Source organism: Cryptomeria japonica, chromosome 8, assembly GCF_030272615.1.
Source record: "Cryptomeria japonica chromosome 8, Sugi_1.0, whole genome shotgun sequence".
NCBI classification, from domain to species: domain Eukaryota; kingdom Viridiplantae; phylum Streptophyta; class Pinopsida; order Cupressales; family Cupressaceae; genus Cryptomeria; species Cryptomeria japonica.
This window is the reverse complement of record NC_081412.1, coordinates 179,457,488-179,477,149: the sequence shown is the minus strand read 5'-3', so window position 1 is coordinate 179,477,149 and position 19,662 is coordinate 179,457,488. Positions and strand designations below refer to the sequence as shown.

Genomic DNA, 19,662 nt, shown 5'->3' with positions numbered 1-19,662 from the left:
ATGCTATACAAACTATCCTCTTTAAGTTGCTGCTGAATTTAAACTTAAATGAATCATGCTCTCAATTTCATTTCTTTCTCTACTTGAAAGTATTGAATGTTTTAAACTAGATAATAATGTTTTGAATGATGTACTCATTTCTTGATCTTTATTTCCTTCTGGTATGCTATTTAAAAAAAAAAAATAGAAATAAATTACCAGAAGTTTGAAGCACATGCTGTGATTATTTATGAACAATCCTATACATTTCTTCTATATGTTCAATGAATAGAGTGCCATTTTAAATCAGAGTATGAGTGTATGCGGGTACTGTTTATACACAATAAATATAAAAAATAGTAAAAAGAAAATGAATTGTCATAACTCCAAGGGTTTGTGGTGTAGTGATAATGAGAGACACTCATAGGAAGCATGCTCTGATTGAAATCCTCTCTCACTGCAGTGAGATGGCTAATAATCATAGCAGACATTGTGCGAGGTTGTATTTTGTGGATGGGCAATGTTTGGGGAGATTTACCCAAGATCCATCAGACACTCGAATTATCTCATGCAGGTGTATGATGTACCAGGAAAACAAAAAGATATCATTTTTTAGCAACTGAATATGAAATATTTGAGACTACCTGAAAAAATAGTACCAATTTATTATTAAATACTCAAATTTATCTTTAGTCTGCTGTATTATCAGTTAATTTCTGTTGTTGAATGATTATTAGATATTATCTTTATGTCTGGTTGCATATGCAACTGTTTACGTATTGCAAGTATTGAAGCAACCAATATTGCAAACCTGCGAACTATAAACCTGCAACCAAAAGTTAGAGAAATGTTGATGTGTATACAGTGCCCATTCTGGTGAAAATGATTGATGGTTTTAAAAGTGGCATTATTCTGAGAATAAACATCAAACCAATTTATGAATATTCCATGAATTTCCTAATATGCAAATTGTTTGATTAAATGTCCATTTCCTGAGGGGTTCTTACACTGGGATTATAATAGAGTGCAAAATATGTGCCGATAAAAATATTTCAAATGTATTACAAAATATAATTTGCTGAAGATATTGGCCAAACCAGATTTCAAAAACTCTGACATAGCAAATATTTGGCTGACCCAAATATGACTTGGACTTACTGACTTCACAACTCAAAATTACTTCAATTCCTTAAAAAAATGTAGCGTCCCATTTTTAACAGGCAGGTGAAAATTAATTATTTAATTGATTAATTTATTAGTTGTCTAAAATTAACTTATGGCAACTAATATTTAATTAATTATTATTTAATTAAAGTGATTTTAGGAGTAAAAACTAAAATATTTAATAGTCACTTTATAACTTAAATATTGAATTATTTTTATAAAAGATTCCTGAAGTGGTTGCTAAAATAAATTATAAAAAGGGAGACTACACAGCGGAGAATTCATTCCATCTTTTGGAAAATAATTTATCGGGAGTATTCTGTAATGTCCCCTTATTAGTTACACTTTAATTTAACCTAAATTTGGCCAAATCTATAAATAGGTAATTGGGTTATATAGGTGTACCTTTGTATACTGTTTTCTTGTGACAAAATTAGAGAACATATATGATATAATACTTAAAACTGAAATATGAATTATATTAAATGATATCAAATCTGCTATATTAACGACTATGAGAATTATAATTGTTGGATATAATCAGATTATTATATTTCCTAGATGAGGTCGATTATTATATAAAGTCAGTTTGTAAGTCAGTTAATAAATTCCTTTAGTCCATTAGTTGGATAGGGTGTCCAAGAAACCGTCCCTCCTAGGCCCAAGGGCAGAATGCCATATCCCCCTTGGCTCCATGTGGCAGGTGTTAGGCATCCATCATGGAGTGGCGTACCCAGCGAGGTGTTCTATCACCGTTCCCCCTCATCACAAGCACCTTCTCTCTTAAGCCCAAGAGCAGATGCTTTACCCCTCTTGGCTCCATGTGGCAGGTGTTAGGCATCCACTATGGAGTGGCGTACTTAAGAGAGCTCCTCATTCACAATGAATCATTTATTATATTTATTCATGTTACCTAAATTTCGCTTCCAGCTCAATTAGGTAGAGCTGGGATAGCGGTTGCGCTAAAAGTTTTAAAAATGTGCATCTGATTATGTTCAAGTTTTCATGCAAGAGAGATGCTACCAAATGAATACCATGCAAGTGTTCACAACCAAGGACCATACAACATTGCATATTTTAAAAGGGCATTTTCTTTATTCATGAATGTCAAATGAAATGCTCCCACACAAGCCGTGGGAATGACTACCATAATGCATTATACAAGGAAATGATGCATATAAAAATGAAATATAAACAAAGACAAGGGATCCGTCATTGCCTCTAATGACGAACCCTTGTAGTCGAGCAACTTCATCTCCGACTCCTTCGCAGAAGTCACCCCGCTACTCCAAGTGCCTGAAAAAGATAGAAGAAAATTGTGTTAGAGCTCGGGATACCATATCCTTGCATATACATCATCATTACATGCACAATTTATTCCTATACTACATTATACCAGTCCAATCATTATATGTACAAGAAGAAGATAAAGAACAAATCTGAAAAACTTGTAGTTTTGTCTAATAGTTCATTCAATGTGCAGATATAGGTGAAGTTTCATTATTGTTTACTTCATTCAATGTAATTATTACAGCATGTGGGGTAAAATGGGCTCCCACAAGGGTTGAGCTCAACATGTTGTGGTATTAAGGGCAGATTATTAGAACAAAGATGCAACAATCTTTACCCATCTCCTACGGTAGTCACAATAAAGGAGTACCTATCACTCATGGCAATCAGCTGAAAGGAACATAAGGATCCTAAATGTCAATACCAGCATACTGTCATAAACAAGGGGCACTCATTCACTGAGACCAACATACAAGAGGAGTAAGGAAGATTGCAGGTTTGTCATAATAATTGTAGTTAGAAGGACAAGCATGGTTAGTAACGAATATAGTCAGCCATAGTCCTATCTAAGGATCAAAACACCTGCTTACAGTCAACACCTTAGAATAGTGATCAAAGATATAGATGAGAGGTCAAGAGGTTAGGTTATTCAATGAATCACAAAGAAGTACATTTTTGCATATATCCATGTGGAAGCTGTACCTGAGCGACTATGGGGGGTTGTCAATGGCTTACCACAAAAATTCAAAGATAACCTCAGAAATTCAACTGTTACAGGAGTAATAGTATATCAAAAGTAAGAATGTTTTGATCATTCAACACATGTGACAAAATTAAGTGTAATCATAGATCTTTAGAACAGTGACAAGGATTTGAAGCCAAATATCTCCTTCAACCTTCAAATAAAGTGGTATTAGAATTAATGACAGTCATCTGCAGCTACAGCTGACTATGTGGAAGGTGCTGATCTCTCAAAAGAATTCCGAGGATAGTGAGCAAGTAATGCAAATAACAGTAAAAAGCATCCTTTCACGTTTGATAGTCATATAACAGCATAAGACAAAGAGAAGAGTAACAATATGCAATCATAGGACAACACCAAAGCAGAGAAAGATAGTGGTCAAATGATGACAGTCATACATGCATAGAGGGGCTGCAAGCAAGATCAAATGTTGCAATTGAAGTATGACAACAAGGAGAAATGCTAACCAAGAGATGATAGTCTATTTAAGGACAATCATAATATGACGAAAGACATTGTACATTATTCATGACTGCTAAAAGCATGTACAGAACATCAAGATCAAGCATAAGAGCCATTTGAGAGGTCTCATGGCCAATACAAAAATGAATATCATACAGAACCTTAAATCTGAGATGGAAATCAGAAATAACAGTAGATTCAAAACCAAAGGATGCAATCATAATACATATAGAGCAGCTACAGCCAAGGAGTTACAGAGGACTGTGTCTTTAATCAAGCACATTCCAGCAAGAAACAACAATGCACAGTGCAGGGAACATAAAGAAAATTCGAGCAGCAAATGAAATGGTTAGGACAACCACCACACTGGAGCAATAAAGATCAAAGCAGCAAATACAATAAAGAGCTCACGATAGAGACAATGCAATCCAAACATCTAGAATAGTCCATATTAGTATTACATGAGCTCACTGGTTAAATTGACTGTCAAGAGTCATGGAGGTTAAAAGTATTATTGTCCATGCCAAGGGTGTGACAGCCCCAAGAACAGTGGCAGAAGATTGTAAAGTAGTTATGAGAATCACTTTGAGCAGGGATTATATAGAAGAAAGATCATGTTTGCAGTATCCAGTAAGAATTAAATCATCATCAAAGGCTGGTAGTAGTAGTTCTAGTACTACATTGGTGATGAATAGGTTAAGAAGCAAAGTGGTGTCATAGCCATTGGCAATCCTAAAAGGCTCATGAAAAAGGAAGCTACGTAACATGAAGAATGGAGTTTAAGCTATGCAAGAGCAATATCCACAAGCAAAATCAAATTTAGAATGCAATAAGACAGTCTTTACCTAAGTCACCAGGTTCGAATTCGAATTCGAAGTTCAACAACTTTGAAATTCGAATGAAGTTCGATGAGGGAAAAATTCGAAATGTATAAAATTCGAATTAAGTTCGCCATATGTATAAATATGCCAGATATATTCTATAAAACAACCAATCTTTCATATGGGCGATGGTTCCATATGAATTGCTAATAAGGTTTATTGTAAGTAACATCTTTATCTCATCTTATGAGAATAACAGAATCACCAAATACTGGAATATCTCATTGATTGGGTAATCAATTATCATCTTCAGCATTTTTTTTCTCATCCTAATTGAGGGTTCTAATAGACATAAATATCCTGAAGAAAGAACGGGTTAATGGGTTTTAATCAAAGAAAAGAAGATGTGTTTAAAAAATATTAACAGAAGGCCAAAAATAAAAAAAAATAAAATTTGAAGTTCGGCGAATTTCAACGAATTTTTTTTTTTTTTTGAAGTTTGGCGAATTTTGAACTTCAAGGATGAAATTCGGCCGAACCTGGTGACTTAGGTCTTTACCACAGGGTAAATAAAAAGGCAGTCATCATAAGATCTGGAACCTAAAGCACAAAAGGAATAATGCAAAGTGCAACCATAATGAAGCTTGGACCATGCCACGACCTGCACGATGTATTCTCAGTAAGGGAAAATATGTGACTCACTAGCTGAAAAGCACAACGCCTTCAATGCAAACAAAGACAATGAACACATGGTTGCTGGTAATTTTTGCAGCCATTAATGGAGTTCAAAAGTGGAACATTTGATGCATAGCATGTTGAAAGAACAACAACACACATCGAGAAGAAGAATTATAGTAATTTTCATCAGAAAAATGTTCAAAACTCGACTTATTATTTTTGAGGAAATACACACCTGAAGTGGCCGATCATTTTTCCAAAAAAAATCTGCAAATTATTTCTAGAATTTCTTCATTCGAAGCCTAGAAAGGGGAAGCTCTCATGGCAATGCCCAATTCACAAAAAAAAAAAATCACTTCCAGCACATAGAATCGACAAAATATGGAGAAGTCCAGCCATGGTGGCACCCAACACATAAAAAATTGTGAAAATATGCCCTTCCATTCTGCGTTTTCATCTAGAAAACTCCAAACCCTCATGGGCGTCGCTTCTAGCAGAGTGCACAAAATATCGAATGCCAAATGAAGGAGTGAAATGAAATATTTTAGGTTTCATTTTCCCCCAAATACATCGTTTGAACTTAGGCTTTTTTTTTTCCCTTTGTTTCTTTTTATTATTTTTTGCCTCTCAACTTATCTCCCGTGAAAGCATTAAGGGTGGTCTAGTTTATTTTTGCATCTCCTTTGTAAAGTGTAATCACTTTATTAAGTGATTTATAAATTTATCACTTAATAAATAATATCCATGTAATTAATATTTATCAAGTGATAAATTTATAAATCACTTGATAAATATTATTTTTATGCGGGAAATTGAAAGTATAGGGGTTTAAATACATGAAATAATAAAATTATCTATTAAAGTGATTAATCAATTAACACTTTATTAGATATCTTTATTATTTGCATTTATTAATATCTTGACTTAAATGTACAAATGGAATAAAATGAATATTTGATAAAGTGTTAATAAAATAAAAAGATCACTTTATTAGATATTTATTTGCATTTATTAGGAAGTCAATGATATTTTTTTGCATTTATGAGGAGTTCCAGGCCCGTTGAGAGATATTTAGGGGTCATTTATTGGGCATTTAAGAGCTTTTATGGTAGGGCATGGGGTGGCTTGACTTTTAGCTCAAGTGCTTTCAGTTCTAGACTTGATTTGGACCCTAAAAAATAGGCTTTTAGGGTGAATTTGACCAAGATGATTAGGGTTTACTTGATGGGGTACATCTGTTGGAAAAAGCATATATACCTTCAGTCTTCATTTGTAAAGGAGTTCTTTTCATTCACTGGATTATTGTAACTCATTTTGCAAAGTTCTTTACTCCTTAGAGAGATTTACAACTCATTTTTCCAGATTTGTATATTAGACTACCTTTTAAGATTAATATATAGGTGTTTGCCTTCTCTTGTTTCCGTCATATTGTATGCACTTAGGTGATTTAACACTACTATTTTGTGAAGTTTATCACTTCCTTGTAGTTTCAGTTATTATTTAAGTATCTTTTGCAGAAAAATCATGCCTTGTTCAAATTTTTACAAGTTGTCTTGTGTTGTAGCTGTTAGGGTTGTGAAGCTTATTTCATCCTTCTCAAATCAGGTGCAAAAATAACCTTCTTGTAGAGTGTCTATGCAAGGTATACAATTGGAGTTTGTGCAAGTTAGCCTATTGCTTATAGTTGAAATTGTGTAATTGTTATTTCTGATTTTACAGATTTGGGTAGAACACTTTGGTGCATCACCCATTAGATTATAGTTTCAATTCATGTAGTCTTTCTTACCCTTTACTCAGCAAAGTCATCAGAATAGCTAAAATTAGGTGATAACCAGCTAAGAACCAGCTTTCTTTGGAGGCTCACTCCAAGTTTTAGGCAACCCACAGGCTTAGGAGTGTTCCCATGTGTCACAAGCCTGCTGAGTTGATAGCTTAGCAAATAGTGGTGCAAGGTTCAAGTGATAACAATTCAATTCATCACATTATGATAATCCATTATATCTGATATAATTATTGTATTATATTACATTAGTGCCTTGTATTGTGTTATCATCAACATTTTCTGTTAGTATCCTTGTATCGGTATTAACCATTTATTTCCGCTATTCCATTATAATTAGTTTGTTATTCCTTATATTATAAGAATTTACAGTATTACCATAATTTGTGTAACCTGAATCTGATTGTATTGTGTATTCCTGAGATTATGTGCAGATATATATATTTATATGTTATGTCTGACAGTATTGTTATTTTAATGCTGTTTGAATAAATAGATAAAATTTACCCTCTTACTTAATATGATATTAACTGTCATTGATTTGATTAAGAACATCTCCCTTTAATTTATATTCATTGATGCACAGATCAGAATTTAAATATGTATATCATACTTGCTTATATATATACTTTAATGCTATTTCAGAAAATGCATGCTTATACGTACCTGTTACTGCTCCGACTGTTCTTTCTTATCCCACTAACAGACTAGGAAATTCGTTTTCATGCTCTCTTCTATTCCTTACCAGCAGGCTTAGGCGAATCCTCTCCTATTTTTTTCTCCTTTTCTGACTTTCCCTCCCAAAAATGTTATTTCTTTTTCCCCTATTTCTTTATATCTTTCAATGTGAGGGAGAGGTCACACCTCTTCATCATGTATGCCCTTTGGCAAGAGACACAACCTTCCACCATTAGCACCCTTCGAAAGAGTGCAACTCTTCATCATTTCTGTCCTTTGAAAGGGACACAACCTTTCACAATCAGATCTGCTCTTATTTAAATCAGATCTGCTCTTTCATTTTCAAATTCTCCCCCCTTCAAATGAGTTCTCTTCTCCCTTTTATACCTCATATTTGGGAGAGTCACAACTTATCATTTCATGCCTTTTAACCATTCATTAATTTAATTAAATTTTAATTATATTTAGTTATATTCTTTTATATTTTAATTTAAATTTTATTTTTATTCTTTTGTATTTTAATTTTATTATTATTATTATCTACTGTTAAATTCTATTAGCAGAGTTGGGACATCACATATTATGGAGAACATTGGCTTTCAGGGAGCTTGAGGATGGAAACCCTCTAGATTTGGTGGGTTGGTCAAAAACCCAACACCATCCATGCGTGAATTCTTTGCAGGATTCACAGTTGGGATTTAATGGTGAAGTTCGTAAAGTCTTCTTTGAAGACAAATTTCAGGAGATATTGATCAGTGCTTCTAATAATGGTTTATTTTAGAGGTTTTATTCAATTTACATAATATAGGTTGTTTTCAAGGATATTGATTATTATTCAGAATAAAAGGAAATTGGCATCCTCTGTTAAATAAGAAATATTATCAAATCAGATTGAGTATTGATTTTTAAATTTGAAGATGATATTGGTATTACTGGTTTATACTCCTCATTCCTAGCACATAGTTCAGATTGGATTATATTGAATATCGTGCGTAATTATTAAATAGTGCACTTATGTTTATGACGAAGGCATTGAAGTAAGCCTTATTAATATTTGCGTAAGTTTTTAGGAAGAGGAAGTAAAATATACAATGTCTTGGAGCAATTGAAGGCACAAGAAGGTGACACCAGGAAATTAAAGGCCAAAATAACCATTTGGTGGACTTAATTTCATTGCTAGGCTACTAGAGATTGTTAATATTGAGCTAAGATTGTGCTGTCATATATTTACATGCCTGATACCCTTGGTGAAGAGAAATAAACTCTAATCTTGGTGTGAGGAGACTATATGCAGATAAAGTCTTGACCAATTTTATCTTCATTAATAACATTTTTAACATTATCATGGAAATATACTCAGGCTTGGCATGAAGGAATCAAGCGGGCGATAGACCGAGACTTTATGGAATTGATTCATTCTTGACTTGGACATGGATTAAGGTATTTTGAGAGTAGAGAAAGGCAATTTGAATATGTTTACTACCTATGCTGGATAGTGGCCGTCTCTTGGCCGCAGTTCATTCCTCTCACTGAAGATAGATTGGGGTTGACTATCTGAGCATATTGCATAGTGTAAAAGAACTGAATTGGCAATCATTGTGATGGGTGAATTGACCAATAGATTCGTAGCCATCCTCTGTAGCAATTATTTTTTCTTGGGGCGATGTGTGAGACTTGAACCTCACTGTTGCTGGTCAATTAGTAATTCTGGTGATTCAATTCCCTCATTGGCCATGGAAGATAGATATGTTGGTGAATAGTTGGAGCTGGTCGCATATTGGTAAATTAGCTGGGATTGTATTTTCGGTCACCAAGTTGAATGTATGCTGGAGATGAGAATTTTTGTGAGTGACATGCATAATCTCAGTTTTCTGTAACATATATCAAGGTTAGAAATTTAAACTTTTTACTGTAATTTCTGAGATAGTATTCTTAATAAGGAAAAGCATTCTTATTCCTATTCATGTATGCTTGTGTTCATCATATATTTTATGTATTGCCTTGCAAAGAAATCTGCAATAAATTCTGTTAAAAAGTACATAGACCTTGGATAAATCAGAAATCTATACATTCAACTTATAAGCAGAATATAGGAAAGGAAAACGTTGGGACAGATTTGAGTAAGGTTTCTTACATTGGTATCGGAGCCTAAATCCTGCTAGCCTGGAGGGTTATGTACACCAGTGATAGAGCAAGACATTATTACAAAGAGAACAAAGGCAAAGACAATTCCAATCTGCAGGTCCATATCCAGAATAGGATACATTTTCAGCCACATTAGCAACAAGGTAGCAAGTTAGAGGTTTACAGGAAGTTGATCCAATGGCAAGTTTAGGTAGTGAGAGTCCTCTAGATAGGACTTAGAGGAGATATGATGATCAGCATGTAGAAAATATTTTGAATGATCTTGCACGTGGACAACAACAGCTGTTGCAACAGTTCATGCAAATTCAGCAGCAATTGATCACAACCATTGGACAGATGTCGCAAAACATGAATTTCTTAGGGTAACTCAGAATGATGCAGGTGATGGTAGCAATTCAGGTAATCACAATCCTAGGAGGGCAAGTACTAGTGTTTCAGATAGACCCTTCCATCCTACTTTCACACCTAGGGACCATTGGATCAAAGGAAGGGGAGCACTTTCAATTTTCTTAGGCTCATATATAGGCTCAATAATACTGCCATCATCGTGAAGGTCTTCAAGTATGTCGGCTAAGTTGAAATTAGCTGTTTGCTCCTTAGTAAGATGGCAATAGTCAAGTGTCTTGATCTCTCTCTTTGTTCTACAATCTATCCAAATATCTTCAATCTTGTGAACATGAGTATAAGATCTTTTCAATTTGTTCTTCATACTTCTATAATCAAAATCCTTTCGAGCCCGGAAAAATCTCATTGTAACTCTTCTCATTTGTTCATCCATGGCTCTAGCTTTGAAAACTGAATTGATTGAATACCTGCCGATTGATAAAGAGAATTTGAACCCCGGCCTTTGTGAGCTTGATTGCCTCTCATGAACATATATCATTTGCCAGGCCAATTCCATCAGGACAATCTTGTTAGATGGATAACTGGGGGGCATGAATGGTTGGTCATCAAAACATTGAACTCTCGGATAAGTGAAGGTGGGAAATTGAAGAAACATGCATCCATACTTATTAACCATTTCCCAAGCTTGATTTGAGACTCTTTTGTCTTCTAGACTTTTGTCAAACAAACAGAAGAAGTGACCAAAGAAAGCATCATTGATTCTTCTAAAATGATATTGACTTTGCTTCAAAGTCAATTGTGGGTAGTACTTCCAAACAGGAATAGATCTAATATCACCTTTTGTTGTCAAATCCGGAAAATTTCTCATGGCAGCTGCAACATATAGCAAGTATGAAATCATATAGAACTTCAGGGTGGTAGGAACCTTGGTAAACTGATCACAAAGTGCGTCAGTTATTTGCCTTCCCCAAAAGATCTTGTTATTTTGCCTTATGACATGAATGTACTGATACATCCATTCATAGTATGTATCTGAAGTTGGCAAACCTTTTACCTTCCTTAGGAGAGTAATTAGGTCATTTAAATCTTCAATAAAATCACTGCTGTGAATAGTCTTGGGCCACCTGGCAATGGATGGCTTAGGAGTCTTTAACCAGTTGTCATTAATATTCTTCCTGTGCCTATCAGAATTCTTCTCATAAAAGACTTCAGCTGATTCTATATCTAGGTTGGCAAAATAATCTATAACTAGACACTTGAACAATTTATCAAAGAAATCTTCATCCAAAACTATTACAAGAAGTAATTGGTAAAATATGAATTGTATTAACAGAATGATCAATCAATCATTAAATAGAATTACAACAATGATGTTTCTAAAAAGAAACAGTCATAAATAGAAACAAACTAAATATTTACATAATATTACATAATTGACTATTAATAAATAATAAAGAATATTATTCTAATACCCTCCATTAATGGCCAATCTGTCAACAACACCAAGCTACCCCTTGCATTTAGCGAACTTATCTGGGCTGAGAGACTTGGTGAGAATGTCTGCAGTCTGATCCCCAGTTGGAACATACTGCAACTGAACTGAGCCGTCTTCAACAAGCTTCCGAATAAAATGACAATGAGTTTCCACATGCTTGGTTCTTTCATGGAAGATGGGATTTTTGGCAAGTTTGAGAATTCCCTGATTATCACAAAACAAGGGAGTCGGGCTGGCTTATAGTTGCATATCCGCAAGCATCTGATGAATCCAAACTGCCTCACAAGCTGCCTTCACTGCTCCTCGATACTCTGCTTTTGTCGAGGAGAGAGCCACTGCTTGGTGCTTTTTACTAGTCCATGTGACTGCACCAAATCCCAAACTAAACACATACCCAGATTTTGATTTCCTGTCATCAATCGAACTTGCCCAATCTGAATCTGTGAAACCATTGAGTCTAGGATCATGACTCCTAGTATAAAGAAGTTCATAATCAGAGGTGCCCTTCACATAACACAGCACATGCTTCGCTGGTACCCAATGATCAGCCTTGGGGGCTATCATGAAGTGTGAAATGTAGCTCACTGCAAAACTGAGATCAGGTTTAGTGGAAGTGAGATAGATGAGACTACCCACTAGTTGCCTGAACATTGTTACATCAACAAGAGGAGAATCAGACTTGGCTAACAACTTCAGTCTTGTCTCCATAGGCATGGAAGCAGGTTTACAATCCTGCATTCGAAACTTGCCAAGCAAGTTCCTGGCATACTTGGACCGAGAAATGAAAATACTACCACGAGTCTGCCAAACCTCAACACCTAAACAATAATGGAGAATTAATGATATTAAGTTTCCACAATCCATAATGAATTAATACAAATGCTTCTAGATTAGATTGTGTACAGATTTTTTGCATCAACGTTTCGGATCACTCTCTGTGATCCATCATCAGGATAAGAAGAGAGCATGATCCAAAACGTTGATACAAAAAATCTGTACACAATCTAATCTAGAAGCATTTGTATTAATAATGGAGAAGCCTCGAATCTGTCATATCAAAAGCCTTGCACAGGTCTTGTTTGATTTCTGCAATCAAATGGGCTGAACTGAGTAATGATCAAGTCATCCACATAGACAACAAGAAAGAGAACATCATCAACAGAGTGTTTGATATATAGATTACTGTAATGTGGAAAATTGGAGTCTTGGCCAACTCTCTGCTTGGAAGTGGGGAATTTACTAAGCTCAATTTTCACTTGAGGAAACTTTACATTCAAAAGAGGGGATGAATCTACTAGATCCAATCCTAAATGATGCAAGGACTGAATACTAAGTAGATTGATTATGTTTGAAATGTGTTTGACCCTCTTTTGTAAGTTGAACAAGTAAAATGTTGAAATTGAAGACAAAGTATGCAAAAACAGTGAGCTACAGATTCGGGATTCAGTCATGCACTTGGATTTGAGAAGTTTGAGATGATTTGAAGATGCTCTGTGAAATCCGGCAAAAGTTGCAGGGACCGTGTGTCTGGACAGGGGCGCCCTCCTATCGATCCTCTGAACTTTCCACGCATCGAAAAGGGTTTTTCTATCTCTTTGAATAAAATCTTAATTCCAAAAGTACAACTGCGCACCTGTTTCCTGCACACAGAGAGAAGAAGAAAGGGGTTGGGAATAAGGGTTTTCCTAAGTCAAACCCCAATTTGGAATCAACCTTGAATGAAATACTACAAATACTTGAAATAAATGATGGAAAGGGTATACCTTCAAATCTGCAATAGATGATAATGATGCTTTGCTTCTTAGATGTAATCACATATGTTGTATGAAATGGCATGAACATAACAAAACCTTAACACACACACATGCTTGCAAATGAATGGTGTAATGTTGCTCCAATGGATAGATGAAGAGTATACAGCCTTGAGAAATGCTAGATGATGAATGCTTGATGCTTGATGCTTGATGCTTGAATGCTTGAGATCCAATTCTGCCTTCATGAATGTATGATCTTCTCCCTATCGTGTGTTATGCCAAATGAGAGGGGAATACCTCCTTATATACTTGCCCATCGTTAATTGTTTAATTTTCCGACAGAGGCCAACATAGGGGATTATTTCCCGCTCAAATTTGAGATAGGTCCAAATGAAAGGGGCCAAGATAGGTCTCCTTTAGGGGATCCCAGGGCGCCACGCCCTGGTCCTGCCCTATTTTGGGGCAAGATCAAGGTGGCCATGCAAGGTGCAAGGTGAAAAATAAAGCTTAGTTGCATAAAAGAGGCAAAAACAGGTCTCGATCAAGCATGGGGATGAGACCGATAAGGTGAGGGCCCAAAATGTGGTCAAAATTGCACGCAAGGGGTGCAATTTTAGGACACTACATTTATCCCCTACTTTAGCAGGAGTATGAGCTTATGCAAATACTCACGGTAAAGTAGAAGAAAGGGAGATGAAGATGAGGAATGTGGAGCGAAATCACAGAGTATAAGATATCACTATTCTTAGGATCTTAACTCACTCAAACATATGCAAGGGCACACAAAAGAAAAAGAAAAAGAAAAAAAAGACAAAAATACAAACAAAGGCAAAGACACAAAAGTCACTATTCTTAGGATCTTAACTTACTCAAACATATGCAAGGGCACACAAAACAAAAAGAAAAAGAAAAAAAAGACAAAAATACAAACAAAGGCAAAGACACAAAAGCACACAAGACCTAAAAGCTAAAGACCAAAAACAAGACCTCAAGTCAACTAGCCGAAGAGACCTCAATATCAAAATGTCTCAACAACTAATATCATTCTTGACAATGCCATCTCATGAACACAAATGATCACATAAAAGAGAAAAGCAAGCATCATCCATGAACTGTCAATAGCAAAGCTACGAGTTCATGAGAGGAAGAAGAGAGAGCATGAATACACACTAGATGTGTTTATCCAGGTGATCCATGAGAAGAACGATGAGAGAGAACATGGACTGCTCGCCCCTAGATGTTTCTATCTAGGTGATCCATGGTGAGAAAAGGACATGGACTACTTGTTACTAGATGTTTTTATCTAGGTGATCCATGTGGGGAGGAGAGTAAGAATAGTCTAGTTGTTTTTAGTTAGTTCCACCCATCCTCGTGCGTGTGTGCAAGTGATGTGTGGTTTCAAGTGTATAGCATCTCGTGTAAGAGTCTTTGCTCTATTTTTGAGTGTGCTAAAACCTGTTTAAGACTTGTAATGTAAATGCAAATGCCAAGGGGCGATCGTGTGTGTGCAAATGTGTAAATGCCAAGTGGCAAAGATACATGCCTAGTTTCAAAGCCACCCCGTTTAAGACTTTGCTGTTTATGATGATGTGTTAACCTCATCTAAGACATATATCAAATGCTGCGTCTGGTTTCGAGTGTGAAGCATCTCGCTCTAAGAATTTTTACTTTGGTTCCGAGAATGAACACCCCGTTTAAGACATGCAAAAGTGATATGCAAGAGCATAGTACAATATGGTACAAGGGGAGTGATGTGGGTGCCCTCCCCCCTTAAGATGTCAACATAGTTTTATGTTGATGTCTTAAGGAAGCTAGAGACAAGGATACCTTACCTTCAACACCAAGGAGATATCTAGGCAACAATGTCATAAATCCAAGCTAGAGAGGGAATACTCTTCAAGCAAGGATAAGATAGTTGAAAACGAGATATCTTGCAACAAGTATAAAGGGGATCTTGGAGGAGAAGAGATCTTTGCAAAAAAAAAAAGACATCTACCCCCAATAGGAGCTATCTTGAACAAACATAACATCTTCTACCAAAAGAAAGGAGAACAAGAATTCATACCTTCTTCCTATTGCTAGGTGAGAGGGATTCTTGATGAAGGATGACACACTTTTGACCCAATGTGAGGGGTAAGTTAATGATAGATATACATTGCCAAGTGAAGAAGAGGTTGTAGCCAAGGACTTACACCTCTTGTATAAGAGAGAATCCTTGAGCACACAAGGAATGACACCCAATCATGAACAAACACCACTCTACAAAGGAAAAGTAGATCCTTAGAGAGGAGAGAGAGAGGAGGAGAAATCAATCATTGCCCCTCGAGTGTAAGGATAATGAGAAGAATTACACAATCTTCGAAGGAGAGATTAAGCATAAGGAAATGCACAATAAACTCACATGAATGAATATCCAATGCAAAAAAATACATTAGTATATGTAAAATGCATCTCAAACAAAGTGGTAATCCTCAAAGAGAGAGAAACAGAAAGAGAGAGAAAGATCACATATTCCCCTAAGGAGGGATTAATCATAAGAGACATACCATTGAAAGAAAGGACATCAACACATGAAAAACACAACCCCTAAAGGGAATAGTGATACATTAGATAGAAAGAGAGGTAGAAAAAAAGCCATCCTTGTCCCTCAAGCAAGAGGACAAAGAGGAAAATTACACATCTTCTAAAGAGAGGTTATGCATAAAGATGTGCCATTTCAAACAAGGAATATATCCTAACCAAGGAACAAACATGTGCTCACATGAAGGATAACTCTATGCAAGAAAAGGACATCAAGTGATGAATAACACAATACAAAAGAAGAGAGAATTTTCAATGAGGATGAAAGAGGAATAGGGAAGGTTTACAAAAGTTCTCTAAAGAGAGATTATTCATAATAGATGCACCATTTCAAGCAAGAAATAAGTTCCTTTCAAGAAACAAACATGTGCTCGTGTGAAGGATAATTCCATGCAAGAAAGGATATCAAGTGATGAATAATGCAATCACAAAGAAAATAATGAAACCTTTAGGAAGAGGAGAGAAAGAGGGGAAATCATGTTGCTACCCCATGATATTTGAAATTGAAAAAGCACCACCTCTAATGACAAAGAGTCCCCAATTAAGTTAACTTCTTGTGTCATAGGGTGAGGAGCAACATGAGGGGAAAGGAGTGCTAAGGCACTACCTTTTCACCTAGGAAGAGAGCAGGATCTGTTGAAAGACATATATGAGCACGATCGTACTGTTCTTGAACAAATTCCTTAAATGCTTTACACTTTCCAAGAGAATGAGAACCACCATGATGAAACAAACAATATCCATTTCCTTCTTTATGTTTATTGCTAAACTTCACAAAAAGAAAGACAATATTCTTATCATTTTTCAATTTCCAGAAGATTCTAGTTGCTAAGCTTTCTTGATCATTAATAAATGTAGGTTCATTCTTTGGAGATTGAGGACAATAGTTGTTATTACAAGAAGGATTGCCATCCATGATTCTAACTTTACCACTATCGATAAGTTCTTTTATTGAATTTTGAAAATCGAGACAATCATCGGCATGGTGATCATGGGTTTGATGAAATGAACAAAAAGGAGTTTTTGAAGAAGAAGCTCTTTTGCGATCACTAATGGCTTGTTGTCTTGCAAGATGATTTTTGAAGTCTTGACTCCTAAGGAGTTCATCCATAGGAGATTTATTATCATGTCCTAGGCATTCTGTGGTTATTTTTGTAGGAGGGTTTATAGGGATTCGAATTTCTTGTTCAAATTTTCCAAGTCCTTGTCTTCTATAACCTTGTTTTGATATTATGTTAAAGCCACTCCTATAAGAGTCTTTTAATTGAGAAGGCGGGGGAACATTATAATAAATTTCTTTCAAGTTTGTAGTGTAAGGATGTTTAGAAGGGATGTAAGGATTAGTAGATGAAGAAGGAATATCTTGTAGAGGAGGATTTTCCTTTCTTTCATCATGCATATCCTCTTTGGTAGATTGGGAAGGAAGATCCTTATCATCTAAGGCCTCATCTTTGCTTAATAATATATGGGGAGAGTGATCATGAATAAAATGCATGACATCATCTTCTCTACAAATGTTTTGATATTTAAGATAGGCTCTAGGAGAATAAGGAGGATCTAGAGAGACAAAAATACCAATATTTTGACCTTGCCCCCCTTGCACAAGGGTATGTGTATGAGAAGAAGATGGGGCCATGTTGCTCTTCAATGCTTGCTCTCCATTAGAGAGATCATTGATAGGAGTATTAGTTCTTTCTTCATTCGCATTAGATACCCTAGGAGAGGTACAAGTTTAAGGTTTCTCATTGTCATCTCTAGGATTAGGATCTACAAAAGCTTTTAGGTGAACTACTTATGAAATGCATTTGCCCAAAAACATCACCATAACACAACATACATGAAAAATGAAAGCTTTGAGATCTAATCTATGAAAAGGAATCAACTTGGAAATTCGAAGAATGCAATATGTCCAAGTGGTATGAATGAAAAGAAGTAACATGAAGTAAAAGAAGCCATTATCCAACACATGATTATAATAAATGTATGTAAAAAACAATGTAATCATATGTGAAATAACAAATAGGTCAAGTCCATTAATTGCCATTGAAATTTAAGTCCAGGCAAATTATTTGAAAATAAATTAGGATTTTATAAATAAAACCACTTAATTTATTTAAATTGATGAGATTCAAATTTGATTTGTTTTTTTTTTGTGAAAATTTGGAAATTGGAATTTGAATAATTGAAATTTTTTTAGAAAAATGATTACTCAATTGTTCAAGAAAAAAAATAAAAATTATGCAACCTTCTAGGGAATTGAAATTTATAATTAGGGCCTTGAAAATAACCTCTTGATTTAAATTTAAAAATACCCACTAGAATATTTGATTTGAAAATTAGGGATTTGTTTTAAAATTTGAAATGTTGAAAATTGGGAATTGAAAGAATTAATTTAATTTTAAAAATCAGGGCTCTTTTAATTAACCTCTTAATTTTTTAAAATTTAAAATTTGAAATTGTCCACGAGAATTAAATTTAAAATTAGGGTCTTGTAGAAAGAACCACTTAATTGAAAATTTAAATTTGAAAATAAATATAAGATTGGAATTTGGAATTTGAAAAATTGTAAAATGCACAAGAGTAATTTAAATTTAGAAATTAGGGTTTGTTTAATCAACCACTTAATTTTGAAAATTAATTGTGAAATTTGTCTTGTAGATGAAATTTTGAATTTGCAAATTGAATGAATATTCAGATCTGAAATAATTAATCCAAATCAAGCATTCACAAACTCAATTTTGAAAATAAAAACTAGGATTTTAATAAAATCAACCTCTAAATTTTTAAAATTTGCAAAGAAATCAAACTTGTAAATGAAAACTTGAGTTTAAAATTGCATACACTCAGATCTGAAAATAAAAATAAGAATTAATGGTGTAAGGAGTTGGGTTCACCAAAATGTAAAGGTGAACACTAGCTATGAAAGTGATGTAACAATTAAGTGCATAAACTATATTATTCAGAATGATTGCACCTGGATTTGAGAAGTTTGAGATGATTCGGAGCTGCTTTGTGAAATACGGCAAAAGTTGCAGGGATTGTGTGTCCGGATAGGGGCGCCCTCCTATTGGTCCTCCGAACTTTCCGCACGTCGAAAAGGGTTTTTCCGTCTCTGCGAATAAAGCTTAATTCCAGAAGTATAGCTGCACACTTATTTCTTGCACACAGATAGAAAAAGAAAGGGGTTGGGAATAGGGGTTTGCTTAAGTCAAACCCCAGTTTGAAATCAACCTTGAATGAATTACTGCAAATACTTGAAATAAATGATCGAAAGGGTATACCTTCAGATCTGCAATAGATGATAATGATGCTTTGCTTCTTAGATGTAATCACATATGTTGTATGAAATGGCATGAACATAAGAAAACCCTAACACACATGCTTGCAAATGAATGGTGTAATGTAGCTCCAATGGATAGATGAAGAGTATGCAGCCTTGAGAAATGCTAGATGATGAATGCTTGATGCTTGAATGCTTGAGATCCAATTCTGCCTTCGTGAATGTATGATCTTCTCCCTATCGTGTGTTATGCCAAATGAGAGGGGAAGACCTCCTTATATACTTGCCCATCGTTAATTGTTTAATTTTCCGACAGAGGCCGACATAGGGGATTATTTCCCACTCATATTTGAGATAGGTCCAAAGGAAAGGAGAGGGGCCAAGATAGGTCCCCTTTAGGAGATCCCAGGGCGCCACGCCCTGGTCTTGCCCTATTTTGGGGCAAGATCAAGGTGGCCATGCAAGGTGC

The 19,662-nt window shown here is 35.2% G+C and overlaps 1 protein-coding gene across 2 annotated transcripts in view; it reads left to right on the top strand.

Moving 5' to 3' along the window:
* LOC131048442 (DNA repair protein RAD4) overlaps nucleotides 1-19,662 on the top strand; it is a 200,108-nt gene that overhangs the window by 78,472 nt on the left and 101,974 nt on the right. The window lies entirely within an intron of this gene.